Genomic DNA, 20,645 nt, shown 5'->3' with positions numbered 1-20,645 from the left:
CTGAATTTCGGTCCCACGGGGTTCGGAGCTGAACATCGCCACGGAAAGCGTAAACCCGGCCTCCCGCCCGCCTCTCCCCGCGGCTGCCATGAGGTGCCACGCGCTGCCGGCTCGCCTGCCGAGACCTGCCTCCCTCCTCGCACCACCGCCTCCCACAACGCGCGAGCCAGGCTCTGCGCTTGAAAAGCCCGAGGTGACACAGGGGCAGAGAACACTTTTCTGTGGCAGCTTTGAGGACAGCCTACTTCAGTCTCCTCCCAGGAGAAGCACAGACTCTTTCCCTCGCCCCCCCAGCCCCTCCATCCCCCTTTTTCCTCCCCTTCGCCCGCCGGGATCTCCTCTCGGGATGCTCAGCGCCCGCAGGGACGTGCCGGCAAAGCGGCAACCGCTGCGAACCCACCGGTCCCGCAAAGCCAGCCCGGCTCCTGCCGGCGCGCAGCCGCCTGCCACGGCGGGGTCGGCTCTCGCCGCTCGCTTCCCCGCAGAGGTGGCGGGGGCACAGGTCTGACCTGCTCCTCCATCGCCTCCCAAATCTCGCCACCATCAGACTTTGGCTGCTGATGCTTCGGCGGCGGATGAGCAAAGCCAGAAAAGGGTGGCCTCGCCCGGGCACAGCGAGACCAATTCCCGCTGTGCCACCTGGGAAGGCTAGTGAGAACGGGGCACGGGAAAAGCCCCGAGGGCAGTCACCATGAGGCCAGCTTTGCCTTTATGTTACAGATGTCAAACCGAAAATGTCGAACGCCCCTGCGACACGACGGTGCAGGGGCTTCTCGGGGAGCGCCTGCCCGCAGCACGGGGCTGCGCCGCCTCCACAGCTGGACCCAGCTGGAGCGTTCGAGCCAGCCCCGTCTGGAATGCTCTGCCTAAGATAACGGCAAATAACAGCGATAAAGTTATTGCTGGTGCTTGCAATTAAGTTAGCAAGACCTAATAAACGCAATTAAAAAGCCAAAACAAAATGCCTGAAATCCCAAATTTCTACTAGATAAACAATTCATTTATCTCCTTTAAGTAAAAGATCTGAATTACTGGAATAACAGGCTCCCTATGTTTGTCTGGCTTTTAAGTTCTGCTGCAAAAAAACATTTATTGACATAAGTGGCACTTTCTTCTTCTTTAAGCATTTTGGCAGCAGTGCATTAGTGATTCGATTACTCAGTGCTGTATTTTAAGTCAATTGAGTGAGATGAGTGGTAAGTTGCTACAGTAGACATTAATATAATTTTTGCAAGACTGCAGAATTGCTTTCAAATCTCATAGGGACAAGTAATTTATTAAGAGATCCCTTACGAAGTTTGGCAGCGCTTTCCGTAGGTGCGAGAGCAGCACAGCCCCACCGAAGGCGCTTTGGACTCTCCGGTAACAGGAGCGGAGGCGCGGGGCCGAGCTCCCCAGCACGCCCTGCGAGCGCCGTGCCGAGGCGTCGTGCCAGCACGGGCACGGAGGGCACGGCCGGGACCTCCGCTGGCACCGGAGACAACGCTCCTTCCAGCCCGAATAGCGGATGTGAGCATTAAGAACATATTTTCTAGACAGGAAAACAACACAATTGGACAGGAATGTGTTTCTTATTTTGTTCCCACTGCATGACCTCACTCCTTTTTATTTTCGGTTTCTCCAGACCATTCTGCACCTTCGGTTACCAGAGGTCAACAGCCCTTCCCCTTTCTGGTACAGTTGGCTGCTTAACTTTTCAGCCCGCACTTTGTCCCTACGAAGCTGCGTCCCTTCCTCGCTGGGCTCTCCTCCACCCATCAGCCATTACGCTTTTTTCCCGTGACACCGAAAGCGGGCGGCAGGGTCGGTAAGGTCTATCTGAGCTGGAGAAGGGGGATAGGGGTTATAGACCACTGCCCCGGCGAGCCCTGCCTGGGAGCACTTCCCTGCAGCACCTTCCAGGTCCAGCTTCAATCGAGACCGTCAGGAACAGAAGCCTGGGTGCCCTGTTTCAGGGTGAAACGTGTCTGGATTTTTCTTCTGCAGCAGATGCAAAGTACTTCTAAAATGAATGGTTATTGTACCCATAAATTCCCAAAGGATGGAAGTCCTGACTTCTGGCCACGGCCACTCGTTCCCTCATGTAGAGAATTACAGGTCCCATTTTGCAGCGACAGATGACGTGCACGGGCAGCACTGGTAAACAATAATTTTGTCTGCTGACTTGTAGCAAAGGGAAAAACCCAAAGCCCTGCACAAAAAATGCTTTTCTAAACAGAATGCTTTTCCACGCTTCCCGGAGAGACATCAGTGGTTCATAATAAAGAAAACGCTAGCGATACTACCCAAAAAAGAGCATCCATCACCGTTGTGCAAGCAACTGATCCTAACTGGCTGATCATAACTAATCCCCAGTATCTGTAATGGGAGGAGGAAAAAAAAAATAATTACAGCTGATAATTAACGTCTGTGATGGGAAGAACAGTTTAATCTTGAAATAAGGATGAATTAAATTTAGGCACAAAGCTACCCCGGTGCGAGCAGCAGCAGGACCCTCTCACAGACCCTTCCAAGAAGGTGGGGTTGGGACCGGGCATAGCGAACAGCACAGGTAACAACATTACCAAACAGGTTTAATTAAGCCAAGCAAGCATTAGCTTTCCTCCAAAGCCTTCTGCAGTCTGTACAAGGGAGGAGATACCAATTCGCATGTCAGCAAGCTGCTGGTTTTCTCTGCTTTACGTGTTCAGCATCACGCAGGGCAGATGCCGTGCCACTGGTGCCGCAGCTCCCGCAGCAGCTCTGCAGCCCGGGGCCCGAGCAGGCGCAGGCCTGGGGGCACCGGGGGTTCCCGCATCTCCCCGCCCTTCTCTACTGTGCTACACAGCCAGATTTAGCTCCTTCGGAAAATTCTGCGCTGATTATGCCTGGCACAGCAGTCTGATGCAGAGCCAGCCGAAGTTTGCAGACGGAGCAGAGGAGGGTCTGACTCGGGCCTTTCCCCTCTGACAAACAGCCTTCTCTCGTGCAGAGTCGCGTTTTTCAAGTCTCTGAACGTAACAAAGCTTGTGCAACCTGGCACCAAAGCCAGACTTTTCCCGGCTGCGCGGTTCTCCCCCCGCCAGAGACCCCATGCCCACCTGCGGCTCGGGTGGCCTGACCTTGGCTCGGTGTGCCGCTCCCTCGCATTGCCCTCGGGGGACGGCACCCCTTCCTGCTCCGCAGGCGGTCGGGACGCAGCCAGCTCCGCCACACCGTGCTCCACCTGACAGATAACCTGCTCTCCATCCCGCCCTGCCTGCAAACGCCCCCCTTCCCCAGCCCCATCCAGCCCCCGACGGCCGGCGGGCACAACCCGATGGCCGTGCCGTCCCCTGACAGCTCTAGGCGTGCTCCCACCGAACCCCAGCTCACCGCCTCGGGGGACCGCGGGGGCATCAGCACGTCCCCCATCACCCCCTGGCCACCCGCGGCTGCAGCACCCGTGCCCAGCAGGGACCGCTGCTGGGGCACAGCCAGATGTGGCGATGGACACGGCCCACGCCGTCCCGGCCGCCGCTCTGAGCTCTGCACCACCACGCAGGATGGTCAGTGGAGGGCAATGCCCGTGCCGGTCCCCGTCCGCGCGGCGCTGCCGCAGGGTCTGCCTGCGGGCTGCTGGCACGCCGACCGGCACCGAGCGAACGCCCCGCTTTTCCTGACAGCCTGCGTCCTGCCGGGATCATCCGAGACCAGACGTTTGCTGCAGAAGGGCTTCCAGGTTAGTCTGGACCTCTGGGGCCACCCCAACATCGTCCACAGCATCGCCCTGGTCTAAGGTGCAGAAGAGCGGCTGGCACGTGGCTCTCGTCACGTACTTCGTCCTCGCTCGGTGTGTGCCTGACCTGCAAACCCCCTCGCACGGCCCTGCGGCTGGTGCCTGGGGCACGTTACGGGGGGCAAACCGGACTGGAGGGAAAGGCAGCATCAGAGAAGATGAAACTTGGAAAAACTGGCGTTACAAATTTGATTCTCTGTGAGGAGAGGTTTGCAGACGGAGGCCGTGGAGTTTTCTTCCCACTGGGTATCAATTTGTAAGGGTGAAGTTGCGTTTGTGTAGCTTTTACAGCCATTTGTAAGTCACTCCAGGGACTGTATTATATTGAACAATCTTTTTTTTAATTAAAAGATTTTTTCAGAAAGAGGTCATAGATAGAAAGGTGAAACAGATGTTTCCCAAGGCAATTCCTGTCCAGACCCCTACTCCTATTTCTTGAAATTGCTGCAATTATCATACCAAGAAGTGTTTCATATGTCAGGGACAAACCACCGGGGCTGAGCCAGGCAGCATTTATTAGCAGCTGACAACGTCTAGCTCCAGGAAGAAAAAATTACCTGCATATTACAATAAACTTCATTAGTTCAAGCCACAGTGGAAACTGCCGCTTGGGAAACTGCTGATATAATTTTTGATGCACACGCAAGCCATAATAAAAAGAAAGATAAAAAGCATTATACTAACAGGAACACCTCTGCTCTCCCGGGAAATGCCTCCCACTGCCCAAAAAGCTCCCACGGGGAGGAGACCCCGTGCTGTGGCACAGCGCCGGTGGCCCTCGTCCCCCCCGAGACACCCGTGGGTGTGGGACGGGGCCGTCGCCCTGCACGGCACGGCTGCTGCTGCTCTGGGCGCGTGCGCAGGGAACCGGCAGGGCTCCAGGGGAGGGGGCGTGGGGGGAAACCCGGGAAGCTCCCTGATACACCGGCGAAACCACGGCTAAAGGAGGCCCTGCCGACATGGTTTGTATGGCAACAACATCTCTTACAAGTCCTGCACATGAACCTATTGAGCAACTAAGGTTAGGAACCAGCCAAGAGACAAGAAAGAATTAAAGTAGTAATTGTCCAATTTTAATGCAGAAAAAGGTTAATAATGGAAGTGCAGTACTTATTTAAATACTGATATCGGAGGAAACAAAGCCAACAAAATGATTCCCAAATCAGTTTAGTGTCATGGAACTCCAACTCACCAGTTATTATGTTGAAAAGTCAGCTTCCAGGAAACAACAAACACTGCCATGGCTAAAAGCGGCAATCATGGCACAAAACAACTTAGTGCCCCTTGCACTCCGGATTGTAAATTGGCCACGTAAATTAGCAACCTCCTTGGTAGCCAGGCCACTTTCCAGCAGTCCTTAAGAACATTGTCTGCATTCTCCTTCAGAAGCAGACGGATGCCGAGTCAACAGCTCTTCAGTCCGACACGGGACGACTGTTGGCAGCACGGCCCCGGTAACGCAGCGTCCCGTGGCCGCGCGCGGTGGCACGGCGCCTGGCGGGGCCCTTCACGGAGCGCTCCTCGGGGGGCAGAGACGAGGTCCTGCGTTTCGGCAGCTGCCCACGGGCATCGCCCCGCGGCTGCCGGAGCTCTGGCGATGGAAACGCGGCGGTGCTGCCGTGCTGCGCCAGGGACCCGGCGGGGACGCGTTCCTGGGCAGGGACCTTTCAGGTGTTTTGGGTTGGCGATCCCTTCGCATCTTCCAGGGGAAACATAGACATTTCACAGAGAACACGTTATGATCTCGCTTTCTCAGTCACCTTTTAAGGGACTTCAGAAAAACACAACAACATCTGCAGAGTAAAAGCTGAAAGCCACTGAATTCCCCCAAAAACCACTTTTGTGCTCCCCCATTAGAGACTTTAACACTTAATGTTGCTAATACAGCCCCATTCTCCCTGACTCCCTCTCACTAGGGCCGTTACCCCAACTACGTAATCCACCTAATGCAATACATACTTACTTACACTGAGTTATTCCTGAATTTAAAAGCATCTTCACGTAACTGAAATTCACACATGGATTTAACTGAAGAAAGTAGCACAGGCTCTTCAGTTCGTCGTTATGTTTTAAGATACGCTCGGGAGCGCGGCACGCACCTACACAAGCAGCTCTGAACCCCCGCGCGCTCGCACCCTCCCCTGCCAGGGAAGAGACCCAAATTCTAAAATTATCCACTCAAAACGAGCATTTTCGCAGCCCACTTTGTATCAGCAGTGACTGAGTAATTCACAGCAGATCTAAGATTAGCTAATGAAGTGCAGTGACTCATCAGCCAAGCCTCCGCGCTGCTGGGAAAATTCAATTTTTCTTTAGCAACAGAGCTTCAGCTGTGGAAATTATAAATAAATACGGTTTGGAGAGGGTACGGTAACATGGGGATTCTTATTTAAAACTCATTGATACAGATATTTGTGCCGATGATGCCCTTGTACTAACTGCATCACTGATCACTTGCAATAGCACAGGATTGCGTCCGGGACTTTCTGCGGCAAAGCCGCGGTGCCGAGCGGGAGAGGGTCCAGCCGAGCAGGAGCACGCAGTGACAACACACCAACCAGCAAAGCCTGATTTCAAACCACTCATTAGCTCACACCCATAAGCAAATTAAAACCATGCAGAATCATTACAGGCTTCTGCAAACGACGTTGTTGAGCAAAATGATGGGGTGGAGGAAAAGTCATAAACAGAATCAAAGCAGAAAGGATCCCCACTCCCACACCAGTAATAAGACGCAAAACAAGACCAAATTTCAGTCCCGGCGTAAACACGTGCTCCGGACCCAGGCCCCATGTCCTCGCGTGGGGCGCAGGGCTGGGACCCCTGCCACCCCCGGCGTCCCCTGCCCGGCCCCTCCGCTCTCCTCCCCACGCGCCCCCGCTGCTGTCCAGCCCGAGCTTCTCCACCTGCACCAGAACCACCCTCACCTTCCTGCCGCCACGATCGCGCGGCTCAGTGACCTGGTGCTACTGTCCCCGCCCCGGGTCTGCCGGCAACAACGGGGTCCCATCCCAGCCGTGGCCGCGGTGGGGGCCGCACACGCCACGTCCCTCGGTGCACCGGGCAAGGCTGCTGCCGGCGGCCGCGCCCGCTGCACCTCCCTCACGGCTGACCAGAGCCGCCCGCCCAGCTCCGCCGAGGGTGCACCAGTGCCTTCGTGTCCTTAGCTCCCCTGCCTCGCCGGGCCGAACTCTGCACGGTTCCTTAAAACAGTTTCCCCCCTCTCCACCAAACGGGCAGCACCAGCGTGTGGGAAAGATGCTGCATTGCAGGGGATTTGGCCCCAGTCATTTCCCCGCTCAAGGCTGGGCAACGGGGAACCCGCTGCCCGCAGCCCGGCACGGGGGGTCGGCGATGGGGGGCTGAGCCCCGAGCAGCAGCCCCAGCCCCCGGCACGGCAGGGCCCCGTGCCTCCTCCAAAACCGGGCCCCCTGCGCCCCTCGGGGCCAGCGCTTCCTCCTCACTCACCGTTAGTGTAACCCCACCGACACCGAGGAGTTTCAACAGAGAAAATCAACCCCCCCCCTTCCTCCCCCCAAGCCCGTTGGTGGGGGTTTGCTTCGTATTCAGTTCAGCTGCATCAAAGATTTTCTATGTCAACTATATTCTGTTTCAAGCCACATTAGGCTTTGGTTACCAAAGCCAAATGCTTCAGGTTTTGGTGTCTAATGAAAAACAGCTTACAATTTATGTGGTTTTTCTGAGAAATTAGTCTTAAAAACAACTTGCCCAACTTTGTGTTTTATAATATGCACTTCAAAAAAAAAAAAAATTGAGTTTAGGGGAAAGAAAATATTTTCCATACAAGACAGACATTTGATTGGATTAAAGCAAGCTTCCCTTTTAATTAGGCTTGCTGGAGCCCTGCCGGAGAGCCAGGCGCCCGAGTCCAGTTCTCCGTGATGCCTGCCGTGGCTGCCCGTGCTCGGGCTGGGCCCTCCCGCACGGACCGGAGCTCAGGCCAGGTGCCCCGCGGCAGAGCTCGGCTCCCCCTGCCCGGTCCGACAGCCCGGCGGAGGAGGGAGGACACCCGGGAAGCGCCCGAACGGAGAACGCAGCACAGACAAGCGCGAAACTGGGAGAGACAAAAGGAGAAGCTTTAGGAAAACATCACAGATGGTACTGAGACAGAAGCAGGTGCTGGGATGTTTTGCCGCCATCGTCCCAGGCTCGTCCCCTTTATCCCTGCTATCGCCAGTACCGGCACCAGTGCTCAGTGGGATTTGTGTTTATATGGGGCCGCAGCGAGCCTGGCAGGACCCGCAGAGCAAGGGTCCCGAGGCGAGTCTGGGCCGGGAGGGCAGCCCCACCGCCCAGCGACATCCCCGCGCACCCGGGAAAAGCGGAACCCGGAGCGGCCGTGGCCCCGCTCCCGCCATCCGCCGGCACGGCACGGTGCCGCAGGAGCAGCCTTCCCCGCCGCCCAGCCCAGGCCAAGCCGCTCTGCTGGAGACGCTGCCGGGGCAGCTGGTACAACGGCTCCGGCGGCTCTGCTAGCCCTTATCGGCGTGAAACGGGCAGTACGCTACCCGTGAGCCACAATAAAGCAACCCGTAAAAATCTCATCTGTGCCTTAGGATCGCTGATGGAATCAAAACCGTGTGTTTTTTTTATTCTGCGAGTCACTCGGATGGCTTTATTAGCACAGAACAAAAGGTTATTTAAATAGCGCATCATTCAGTGCCACAATTCCAACATCAGCTCAGCAAAATATCCTTCCCCTCAGCTAACCCGGCCTGCGAGGGACCCTGCCCTTGGGGCAGCACGCCACGCACGCACGGCTGCCGCTGCCGAGCACGGCCGGGTCACCTCTGTCTACGCGGTGCTCCTCACAGGACGCCCGGCGCAGGGGCACCCGCCCCGACCCCGCGACGGGGTTAGGGCAACCACGGTGGTGAACACACCGGCCAGGCGGCGACTGCGGCTCCCTGCTCGCCCTCTCGCCGGTGCCGGCCGGCCCCCGGCCCCGAGGGAAACCAGCACTTGCTAAACTATCGCTGGGTTCCCAAATGGGGGTGGAAGCACTGTCACCAGCCCTCACCGACAGCTCCTCTGAGTCAGCCGGCAGCCCGCACAGCAACAGAAACGACGAAGTTAGGCCGCCTACACAGCTGGTTCCTTTCAATAAATGTAGTAAGTCAGGAAAGATAGGATACAAAAATTTGGTAAGAAATCATGGTTTTGAACAGAAATAACCAGACTCACTCTCCAGCTGCAGAAAATACTGTTTCCCCCGGAGGGTACGAGCGCCAGCAGGGGCCGGGGCGCTGGGGGGCTTCTGGGACTGCAAACCGGCTCCAGGCACGTCAGACATGAGGCCGAGTAAAAGGAACGTGGATTATGCACACAAAATTTAATCTATAGATTCCTAATATTAGCAAACTGCCTTATTACAAAAAATACTGATAGGTTTAGTATGGGTTTGAATAAAGTCAGAATAAAACACTGACCCCCCCGCCACTGAAAGCCATACTCAGATTCTGCAGGGCTTGCATTTAGGAAATCAGCTGTGTGAGCTGGAGCACAGCTGTAGGGTTCAGGAGGAAACCTCCAAAACCACAGTGCGGAGCGGCGGAGGCTATAGTAAGTCTGTAGTGTAACAAGAATTGAAATGGATTGAAAAAGGCCCACCATTTCCTAAAGCCATGCACAAGTCTTAAAAGTATAAGGAGGGAAACCTTAAAAATGGAACAAAAAGTGAAATTTCACAGCACATAGGAATCTGTTAACGACGTTCAGTGGGCAGCACAGAACCTATCACAGAGAACACACTACTGCTGAACATTGCCATTTCGGTTTTAACCCAACGGAGCCTTTCCTCTGACAGAATAAAAGACTAAAATAAGGCATTCAAACTTCACATTATTAAAAATGACATTTAGAAACTTCTGCATTAGCTTTTTAAAATCAGTTAAGAAATGAAACATCGCTGTGCTCTTGGTTTATGCTTTTGCATTTGCTGAGAAATTACTTTCATTTAGCTGCATAATGGCCGAGGCAAAAAAAAACAATTTGCTACAAGATTTTTGCTTTAAGCCTTGCCAAAACCAAAGAATCCTCTTTTCACCGAGGTGAAGCGAGCCAGCTCCTTCAGCTCCCACACGCAGATCCAAAGTTGTGCTGTTTGTTGGGATGCTGTTGAAGGCTGGTGTTTAAACCCACCTCTGGCACTAAGCCGCTGCCTCAGAGAAGGACCCCGGTCTCCAATCCACTCACGTGCCTCCTAAGCTCTATTTTCTCTGTTACCGTGTTTTTACTGAAACTCTCTGTAGCGGTTCGTAGTAAAGTGGCAAAAAATCCGGTGACTCACCTGCAGTGCTTAAATTCCACTCGTCTGCTTCGTTCTTTAAGCTGGTGTTAACAGACACAGGCGTGTCAGGCCACCTGGCATCGCAAGGGAGAAAGACAGAAAAAAGGAGTCCCAGCACATGCAACCTTGCAGTCCTCTTTGGAGGAGGGTCCCCCCCAGCCCTCCCGTCAGAAAACGGCAGCAACCCGGTTCTTCTAACCTTCCGACTGCCGACACAGGACCTGGCGAGGGTGTAACACTGACATTTTCCCCTTCACCTCTGCTTGGCAAGGAGTCTCAGGCAGTAAAACCTCATTGTTTGCTTTCTAAAGGGCCCAGCAATGCCAGGAATGTCACACATCCAGGTGTGAGGACAGCAGAAGCTTCGCCCTGGTGACAGGGGACTTAGCAGGACACAACGTGCAAGGGAAGGCCGGGAAGGTTTCTTGCAGGGACACCAGGTACTCCTCCGTCTGCACTGCGGAGCACAACCACTGCTCTGAGGGCAGGAGGTGACAGCGACTATCGAGGCAGAAGCAGAAGGCAGACAGGTTTCCACCGTACGGTTAAACATCTGGCAGAGTGTGTTTGTGTGCACCAGGGGCTCTACTGCAGAGCCAAGTCATCAGGGGGAAAATCTCTCGGACAGCCCCTCTTAAACAACTCCATCCTGGGGACCACATCCAGCGTTAGAGGATGGGCGCTGCACTTGAGCTTACCTTCCCGACCTGGTTCATGTCCCCAGCCTAGAGAAAATCAGTGGCCCCAAGTGTGAGGCATGGTCATTCTCTCTCACACCCAGCAGAGACTGAACGCCTGCTCTGAAGGACGTTTCTGCCTGTTCCCGGGACCGGAGTGGCATCTGCTAGCCTTCGCAGGAAAGCGGCCAGGACTCACCTGTTCTTGGCATCTCCTTCAGCCACGGAGCAGCCTTTCCACGCGCAGGCAGGAGCAGCCCTGCACCAAAGATGGGAGCAGACAAGCGCTTTTCCTGAGGGCGTGGGGGAGTGGGGGCTTGGTTATTTTTGGTTCGCGTTTTTTTCAATTTTATTTTTCTAAATGAACAGAAGGCTGCTTGTAACTCCCTTCAGCTAACTGCTGTAACGCTGCAGCCAAAAAGCTTGGCAACACTTTTTGGCAGGGGTTTTGTACAATAAAGAACTGTGTGAGCAGAAAACACAAAAACTATCTCACATAGCCATCAGCTAACCCTAGGCCTAGCTCGAGAAGATGCTAGAAAAAACCCACAGAGAAACTCCTGAAGACGGACAGACAGGGGCTAAGAAAGGTAGACCTGTTTTCTCCATGAGTGGGAGTGCTCACTGCACAAGAGCACCTTTGCCGGCCAAGCAGTCTGCTTTGGAGATGGGCAAAGCAGATGCCCAGGTAAACAGCTGCTTCACAAAGGCTTTACACAAGGTGCAGGAACACATTCCTTCGCTATATACTGCTGTCCTTTTTACACTTATTTTTGGAAAACAGGAAGCTTATTGATTTGTTTGCAGAGGTGGCCAAAATCGGTCTTGGGAGACAGATGTCCTATTTCAGCACCGCTTTTTAGTCTGCGTGTTTTATACCACAGTCTTCCAACTGCTTTAAGGGAAACATATTTGATTCATTGTACGTTCTTACTGAGACTCAGCAGAAGGGGTTTTTTGGTGTTGAACTCTTCTTGTTAAACTCTGTTGTTGTTAAACAGAAAAGGGAAGCTCTGACCTCTCTTGCTGACGTTCAAAAGACCACAATATGACCCAGCATGAACCAGCAAGACACGAGCTTGTATGTTTTCCGATCCGCTCGTTCTTCTAATTCGACAATAGTTCATCACAGTATTTGCTGCAACAGATTAAGGACAAACAGGAAGCAGAATCTCTGCGACGATCCTGTAGCTTGAAGGCAATCTTCTACGTGCAGACAACATTTTACCTAGCAGGGACAACTCTGAACTGTTTTCTCCAGCATCAGAAGCAACAGGTTACCACAAATTAATGTTTCTAGGCCAAAGGAATCCAAGGGAAAGCTAGACTAATGCAAAACCAAAAAAATTGACCGTTACAGTTTCAAAAGCTTGTCCACAGGTCACTTTAGTTTGTAAACCATTTGTACTCTAAATGTGGTACAAAAGCTGTAGGCTGTTTTCTGTTTTTTGAAGACTGCTAATCATTTCTGGTCATGTGTAAGGATGAAGATCCGTTCTATCCAACAACATGTGTTCAAGGGGCCTTACATTACACTCGTTGACTAGGTGTGAACACAAAAGTTAGTTCAAAACGCTAGTTCACTCTCCAGTCGGAGCCATTAGGGTAACCACCACCTCCACGCAGGCAGCATGAGCAAGCCAAGGCTGTGCTGCCTGCTGTTTCAGGTGACTTAAGAAAGCACACGTTTAGGACACAAACCCTTCCGAGTTACCAGGTGACTGTTCACGTACCTGAAAACATTGATTCCCTCAGCTCTGCAGTAAACGACATGAAGAAGCTTTAACATATGCAATGACAGCCACATAGTTAAGTGTTGCACATTTTCCAAGTTTTAATAGACACAAAAGTGAGTCCATTGTACTTAAGACACTACAATGATTTCATTCTATTGCATGTCCTGCTCCAATTACATTTCTCAGAGTACAGTATTGAGTAAAAGTTTGGTAGCTTTAAAATTAACAAGTGTGTGAAATCTGTAAGTAAAATAAGCAGCAGCAATAATTTTGGGGATTTTATCAAGAATAGCTAACTTTTAAGTAATAAATACATTCCAAGTTGTGGTTTTTGCTGTTCTCCTAGTTCACTGCCGTGCGACTTGTCAAATTCTCATTCTAGGGTAAGATATCCTTAAGACTTTCCTGCCAGCCTCACACCAGAAGAGCCACCTAACTCCAAGTCCCGGTGCCTGTCACCTGTCCCAGATGAAAAGCAGTGCAATCTGACAAGCAAGCCCGTCCTCCTGCCATGCGCACGGCAACCTCCAGATTCTCCTGGGGAGCACGTCAGGGTGTTTACAGGCTTCGTGACCCTCTAGGAGAACAGCTGTGCTCTTATCTTCTGTTACCTTGAAGAAAGTGAAAGAGGGAGAGGTTACTGCAGGCAGCACGGAACGCACGGGCATTAGCGGCGAGGCACACGCTCCGGGTTTCCTCTAAATATAGCCAGGAATTCTCCTGCTCCCAGCTGGCCCGGCAGGCAAAACCGGCAGCAGCTACAGCTTTGGAAGAAACTCGTCAAGTTAACAAACCCAAAGTAAGAGCGGGAATTTTTGCCAAGACAGACATGATATGGATTTCAGTGACAATAATAAATCTTCAGTCTCTGGCTTAAAGACTTTTAAGTCCCCGTTCAGGGTGGGTTACTGTAGGTTAATCTGCCACGAGTCCCTACAGAGCGCACCACGTGAAGAACATCTGCCTCCACTTTTCAGACACAATCTATAAAATAGGATTATTTTCCCCTTGAGAGCAAGCCGTACAGAAGCTTTTCTAAGTACCTGCAACTGCTCAAGACACCGACCGCTGCCGCAGTGCTCCCATGGCGCGTTAATGAGGAGGCAGAGCAGCCACGCCACCTCCTCACGCTGCCTCCAGAGGTAAAAGACACCCCGCTTCCCCTCGACAGCCCACCTGCCACCGGCTCCCCTTCCCATCTGGACCGCTGCTCGTGTCAGGCTGCAGAAGCAAGCGCGTGCCGTGGCAGCACTGCGGGGCCCTTGGGACGGCCAGCGTCTCTCGAAGGACCACGCACTGCTCCCCTCCCACGCAGCCGCCCGAAGATGGCTGTATCCGAGCGCACCAGACCACGACTGACCGGCCTTCAGGCAGCAAGAGCATGCAAGATGCTCGTTCGGAATCCAGAAGTGCAAAACCAGGCACTCCAAATCACAGCTACCAAAAGGGAATGAAGCTGCCCACGCTTGATGCGTTACACTGCTGTCATCTGGCCTTCTCGCCAGACACCAGCCACTAAACTAAGGGCAGATGACAGGCTTGGAAAGATACATCTACTGGAGAGGGATGTGCCTGTCAGAACAAACAACTACAAAAGAGAGAAGTCCTCATCTGTAGCCCTGCCTGTAAGAGGTACTTGCACTGGCCCTGTAAGTCAGGTTACGGAGTGGAAGCCTTGAAAGAGTTCAAAGGGAGGATCCACTTGTCTTCAAGATCAAATGAAGAAGCCAGAAGACACGTGAAACAATGCATTGATACAGAAATGAATGAAAAAATGGCACGGAGATCTACACTTACACTTTTCAACTGCAAAAGCATCACTGCACCACACTTCAAACGCAATTCAGTTTCAGCGAGTTCAAAAGCCTGACCAGCCCTAACACACGTCCGTGCCAAATCAACTAACGTGGTCGAATCAGAACCACAGGACACACAGGCTCAAATCTGTGTTCCTGACAAACAGGATTAATGCTATGAAGCAAAAGATCAAAGACCTTTAAAAATGCCTCACAGTTGAGGTTTGTGACTTACAAGTACAGAGCACAATAAACCAAGAATGCCAACACCAAACACAGGAAGATGATCACATTTCCAACGCTGCTGAAAACGCAGCAGCACCTCTTCTGCGGGCATGGAACCAAAAGCGACACTGATTTTCCCAGACTCAGCATCCAGAATGATCTTCAGTATTGCCCATACAATTGAGACTTCAAAGAGCTGATTCAATACACTGTGAACATCTGCCTAAAACCTGCATTCCAGAGAAGGACTGCAATCAGGTTTCACAAACTCCTTTGGTAGTTAGCAGAATCATCCCGCTCCTAAGAAACTGGGATGTCTCACAACAAGGCTCTATTACCTATAGTCAACAGCGTATAAATTTATACTTAATCTTGCAGGAGAATCTAGTCATTTGCCTTCCGATGAGTGGTGAGATTTTCAAGAGCACACAACAAGCTCATTTGCAGGCTTATTATCTTATGCCTAGCAAAGCCTTAGTGAGGTCCGTGGACTCAGCAGAACATCCCTCAAATGTTTTTTGCAAAAAGCTGACCCTTTAGAGACAGATTACAGATTGAGAATATTTGGTCTAAACAGGAAAAAATGCATTTCCTTGTTGAGGAGGTACCAGCAAGCCCTCAGGCCGGCTTTATTCTTTGTGATTTTCACACTTGGAGGAAGGAAGCATCACAACAGAAGCGTGATGCCAAGCAAGCTCCCAGCGAAGGCTTCTGCCCAGGGGATGAGGGCAGACGCTGCCCCTTCCCGGGGAGGGGGATGAGGCCGAACTGCGGCCGCTTGCGGAGATTACCTGGGGGCAAAGATCGGGGATTCTCTCCTCTGGGAGGAGGAAGTCGGTGCTACCGGCAAAATGGCAAACTGCTTTAAAACAGCTGATGCTCCACGTCTCGAAACGTTGAAACCTCACCCCCCTGCTCGGCTCTGCGTGCCTGCGGGTGGACGGACGGGCGCTTGTTCCTGGCCTGGAAACACAGAGCTCCGCATCCCAGGCTCGGCAAGGGGGCACAGGCCACCTCCTACAGAGCTCAGGTGTCTGTTTTAAGCAGCCCCTGAGCAGACCCAGGGGTTTTCAACGTGTTCAAGAAGAGCAACACAGCGACAGTCACCCATATGCTCTCACTTCGTCACTGGAAAACTCGAGATTTCTGTTGGGAAAAAAAAAATCTTCAAGGTGGAGCAGCAGCTTAAACACTACATTGCTGTAGCCTCGATGCACGTATGAGTAACGAATACGTAACAGACCGACTGACTCAGGACGATGGCATGACCTGCAGCCTGTGTGCTATGCTGTATGTCAAAAGGAAAACCAAGAAAGCTCTCCTGAAGCCAAGTGCTTATTCACAATTAAAAAATGAAGTTTTGGATCAAATAAAGCCATTCACAAATTCAGATTTAACAGCTGCAGCAGAGCGCAGAAAGCTGATTTATCTTCCGCAATGACTGCACCCGAGCGTGTCGATGCGTGGGAACCCTGCTCGCGCCAGCTCCGCCGCAGCCCCGCTCGGGGACTCGCACCTTGACCCTTCAGGTGAGGCAAGCGCAGGACGCCCCTAGCACCCCTCCGCGGCACGGGGAGCGCCCCGGGCCCCGCGCCCTCGTGAGAGTAGCAGGTGCAGCACCGAAGGGCTCCCTGCGGGTACTGCTGCGCTGCCGCATGTCCAGGGCTGCCGCCACCACCGGCAGACGCTCACAGACCGGCTCCAGGTGAAGAGCAAGAGACACGCACGCGTGCCGGAGCCAGGAACCCATCTCCTTCAGATGGTTTCTCTGAAAACCCCCAGAGCGCTGCGGCACTGAAACCCTCTCCTGTCGCAGCCCCACAAGCGGAACAAGCCCCGGCTACCCGGCACGTCCTGGCAGGTTGGGAAGCGACGGCAGCAAGACGCCTGCTCATTTTCTCCACCCAAGCAGCTTATTTTGGGGAATATTTTCTAATCATAATGCAATTAACAGCAGGCTGTAATTGAGCATCGCCAAATCAGTCTTCCTCCAGGCATCTCCCCTTGGGGGAAGGGCAGCGAGGCAGCCCTGGCTCAAGCTCAGGAGGATCAAATGGTCGTATCTTCCCGCAGCCCTGAGGAGGAGGGACGGTGCCAGGGGACCCAGAGGACCTCTGACAGGCAGCCGACTGGCTCCAGCAGGGCTCCCTTTCTCAAGACAGTACCTGCTTAACAGCCTGAGTCGCCAGCGGAAAGCGAGGGGAAGGGCAGAGAGGCTGCTGCTGGCAGCGGTCTGGGAAAGTCCTTCCTTCCCCTGCTTTCCTCCTGCAGGAGGAGGGCTGGGGCGGGTGGGGGTTACCGGATGGCAGCCGGGACCCCCGTCCCTGACCCACCGGACGGCGTTTTGGAACCGTCTCCAACTCCCCTCCCAAGGCATCAGGATCCAGCTGACTGGGCAGCCTGGCAGCTATGTTCTCCGATACTAAACTCTACCATCCGAGCAGCTCTATGAAAAATTCCGCATCATCGGGTTCGAGGGTTTTCTGCTTTTAGAAGGGGTTGCTTTCTGCATGAAGAAAAGGCTCAAGTGATTGGCTTGAATCAAAATACAGCAAGTCATCATTCATAAGGGAAGTTAAACTAGTAATTTTGCTACAATTAATTTCTTCAACTGCAGAGAGCACCCAGGAAATATGCTTTATAAAGAAAACAAGTCTGTCTGATCCTACAATAGCGAGAATCTAATGCAGATTAAACAGGAACTGGTACATCAGTTAAAAGCATTCACTCCTTCAGAAATTAATCAACCTAATGACAAAAAGCCTTCATTGAAAAAATGCCCAGCTCCTCCCTTCCAGAGAGACACGCGTACCCAGTGACCAAGAGATGATTATACAACTAATGCAGGGCAGCTGACAGAGTTCATGTGGGAAAGGCTCAGGCACAAGATGCCGAGAGCATTTGTGACCCTCTTGCTAGGGCGAGATGAGTCACGTTTGCTTGCACAGGCGGAGGAGCCGCACGTGGACCTTCGCTCCATGCCGCGCCTGTAGGGATGGGAGCACAAAGAGCCTTCTGCTGCCCGCGGGCACCGGGGCCAGCCCGGTGGCCTCGGGACGGGCGGGAGACACAGCCCGCACCCTCGTGTGCCAGATGGACGTCGCTGCCGGTGCACGCGGCAGGGTCCCACGCTGCTCCTGCTCGGGGCAGAGTCGGCACCAGGAGAAGCGAGAGAGCACTTTCCTACTGACTGAAGAGCTGGAGATTTGGGGTGCAGGGACCGTAGGTACGAAGAGCAGAAGCGCTACAGAAGTCGAGGTGTTAAGCCCCATCTCTGTCATCACTGCCGGACACGAGAAGCCCATTTCAGATGTACGTAATCTCAGGATGTGCGAGAGTTCATAAACTAGCTAATGCAAAGCCCACATATTCTGTAAAGGTACATACAGAGTGCAAAACAGATGCATCGGGCAGATTTAAAAAAAATAAACCAGGCAACAGCTCATCCTCATCTAGTTTGCAGGATACTGGCAAGCAGCTTCCCTAAGTCTTTTATCAGGCAGCAGTTAGAGTTTGTCACTCGGCCCACACACTCCCGTTCACCTTGAACCCCATGTCAGCGATGGATACTTACGGAAAAAACAAAACACGTATCAAGGCTGAAAAACAATAGTTTGCAACTTTTTCAATATTTAAGAGTCTTCACATCAATTTTTGGGTTCAAAGTCCTACCTTTCACACCTGAGCATTAAAATGGGAAATATCTGTGTCACCAGGCCTCATGAGCCAAGCGGCTGCATGTGCCATTAACAATGCACGGCTACTGCACGGTCTTGTTCATTCCTCTGCTTCAGAGTTACAAGCATTCCCAAGTTTCCAAAAATCCCCTATTCCTTCTTGGCCCAAAGTCGCCTTTCTGTATGGGCAGCCTGGAGGTGCTCAGCACTTTGCAAGTATCTGCTTAGCACAACAGAAGCAGGATGAACTTCTGAGCCTTACCCGGAGAGGCAGGAGGACTCCCTCAGCAAGGGCTTTTCCCCTCCGGCTGACCAGCGCTGCTCTCTCCAATCTGCACGTCAGCCAGCTCTCTGCCTGAGGTCCCACCCTGCCACGCTCGCCGTGCTCGGCGTGAAAAGGGGAACTGTAGCCGCAGTTTTAGACACTCCATTTGAGTTTACAAATGAAACGACTAAACAAAGGCAATTCAGGAAAAGCTACAGAAATTTCATTTTTACATTATTTGTAAAACTTTTCAAAGCAGCAAGTTTCCAGGCTCTTCGTTCAGACAGCTCTCCTCATCACGTGGACACGGCTCGTCTCTCCCACCCCGGGAAGCAGCGCTGCGGAAGGGGCTGCTCTGTGGAGCCTGGCCCCCCGCGCGCTCCCCTGACAGCACCCATCACGCCGAGCCCCCGGCGCAGACCCTGCTCCTGCACAGATCCAACCAGCACCGAGCGCACAGCGGGCTGGTGACACCACAGCGGGACACCCGCCGTCTCCGCTCACCATGGACACGCTCAGCTAGCACAACTAGCAGATGCCCAAAGCTTCTGATGGGGCTTGGAGACCCTCAGTCCAGAGAGCAGCTTGCTGTGCTTCCAAGGGAGTTGTTAAGCCCTTTGGTTGACACAAATCTCCTTCGGCAGCTGAGGTTACAGCTCACGTAAGCAGATCGCATTCTTGGGCATCTGCACAGCTCGGGTGCAGTTAGAAATAGCACAATGTATGGCCTGCTGGCATTTCCAAAAAATACGCCTGGGAGCAGAGCACGGAGGGAAAGAGGAGCAACAGAGAGCACAACCAGGGAGAAGCAGCACGGATCTAGATGCATCTCCAAATGCAGTCGCAGTGGTCACAAGCCAAATGTGCAAGTGCTTCTGGGGACAGGAAAATTAGCAGGATGCCACCAGACGTGCAGCTCCAGACACCCAGCGCTGGGGCACACAAGTATGCAATGCAGTCTGTTTTAGACTTGTTCTCCTACTTTGTATTAGTATGCAGAGATGCTGACTCCAAGCTGTTTGGAGGAAGACTGAGAAACAGTAATTAAGTCGGATGCTTGGTTTTAGTTGACTGAACCATCTAGAAACCAGGCCGAGAAAAAATCTCAAGCATTCATCTTCTGGACTGAAATATTTCACGTGACCAAGGAGGTGTTTTTAAAAAATTAGCTATCACAGCAATCACCACCACAACTTTATATAAAGTTATACAACCTTTTTGTGCCACTGGTAGAGCAGAAGAGAAGAGGTAAAAGGAAAAAGAAGAGTGATTTATGTTGCTTCATAAACTGCTGGCAAGCAGTACTGGCTACATGCACATACAAAGCCCTGAACATCTTTGAAGGTGAAGTCATAACCCAATGTTCCAAATTTTACGTTAGAGCTTACTATATATAGCAAGTATGCAATAAGCTTTGATTTTGCTGTACATAGTAGCAGTGTGCTTTATGTGATGAATGGCTAAATGTACTGATACTGAGGCTCTAAGCTAATAGCAGTAAAATTAAAACCTTCAAAAGCCAGTATTTTCAAGTTTAATGGTTCCACAGCCACAGCTTGGGGGTAGAGGGGATAAAGAGAGGGAGGAAGAATAAAGGATTTGAATAAATGAATATACATATTGTAAACTTGTTCCATGCAGAGATGTATATGAAAATCTACAGGCAGTTTTTATAAAAAGTTTTACTGCACGAAAGGGCTGCAGGCAGGGAGGGGAGATCGTCATGAGGAGCCATTCAGGAGGATCACAGAGCAGAACAAGAGACCCAGCCTCGTGGCACTGCAGGATTTGCCCAGCCTGCCGAGGGCCCCTTCCTGCACGGACCAACGCTCTCACCGCGCAGTGGGGCCCGAGCAACACACGCTCCTTGAAAAGCCCCCGATCCCACCACGCGATGCACGCCCTGGAGCAGGGACAGGGCGGCCTTTGGAAACACAGGTCTCCTGCCTTCCCGGGCCCCAGCCCGTGGCAGAGCCGGAGCTGCGGCCCCATCCGCTGCTTGTCCCCAACACCACGTGTGACACCAGCCCGAAGCGTCCGTCCCTGCCCTGGGCAGAGGTTCCCCTCCAGACCGGGAGCGTGCTCAGCACGCTGCATCGCACAGCCGTCAACCGCACCTCTGGCAGCTGAGCGCAACGCCCCGGGTACGCCAGCAAACCTCTTCGTTATAAAACCAGAAATAAGCTGGGGTGCCCATCACTG

General features: G+C 52.8%; 1 protein-coding gene across 2 annotated transcripts in view; it reads right to left on the bottom strand.

The window, feature by feature from the left end:
* PWWP2B (PWWP domain containing 2B) overlaps positions 1-20,645 on the bottom strand; it is a 66,954-nt gene that overhangs the window by 32,232 nt on the left and 14,077 nt on the right. Inside the window, exon 3 of one of the 2 annotated variants that reach the window (XM_072870040.1) lies at positions 12,541-13,091. The exons of the other annotated variant lie outside the window; for it this stretch is intronic. The gene's annotated coding sequence lies outside the window, so the exon portion shown is untranslated. Of the gene's footprint in view, positions 1-12,540; positions 13,092-20,645 lie in introns of those variants that run through there. 2 annotated transcript variants of the gene reach the window in all.

Source organism: Ciconia boyciana, chromosome 8, assembly GCF_034638445.1.
Source record: "Ciconia boyciana chromosome 8, ASM3463844v1, whole genome shotgun sequence".
Taxonomy (NCBI): domain Eukaryota; kingdom Metazoa; phylum Chordata; class Aves; order Ciconiiformes; family Ciconiidae; genus Ciconia; species Ciconia boyciana.
Note: the sequence above shows the minus strand (reverse complement) of the source record. Positions and strands in the feature narration are given on the sequence as shown.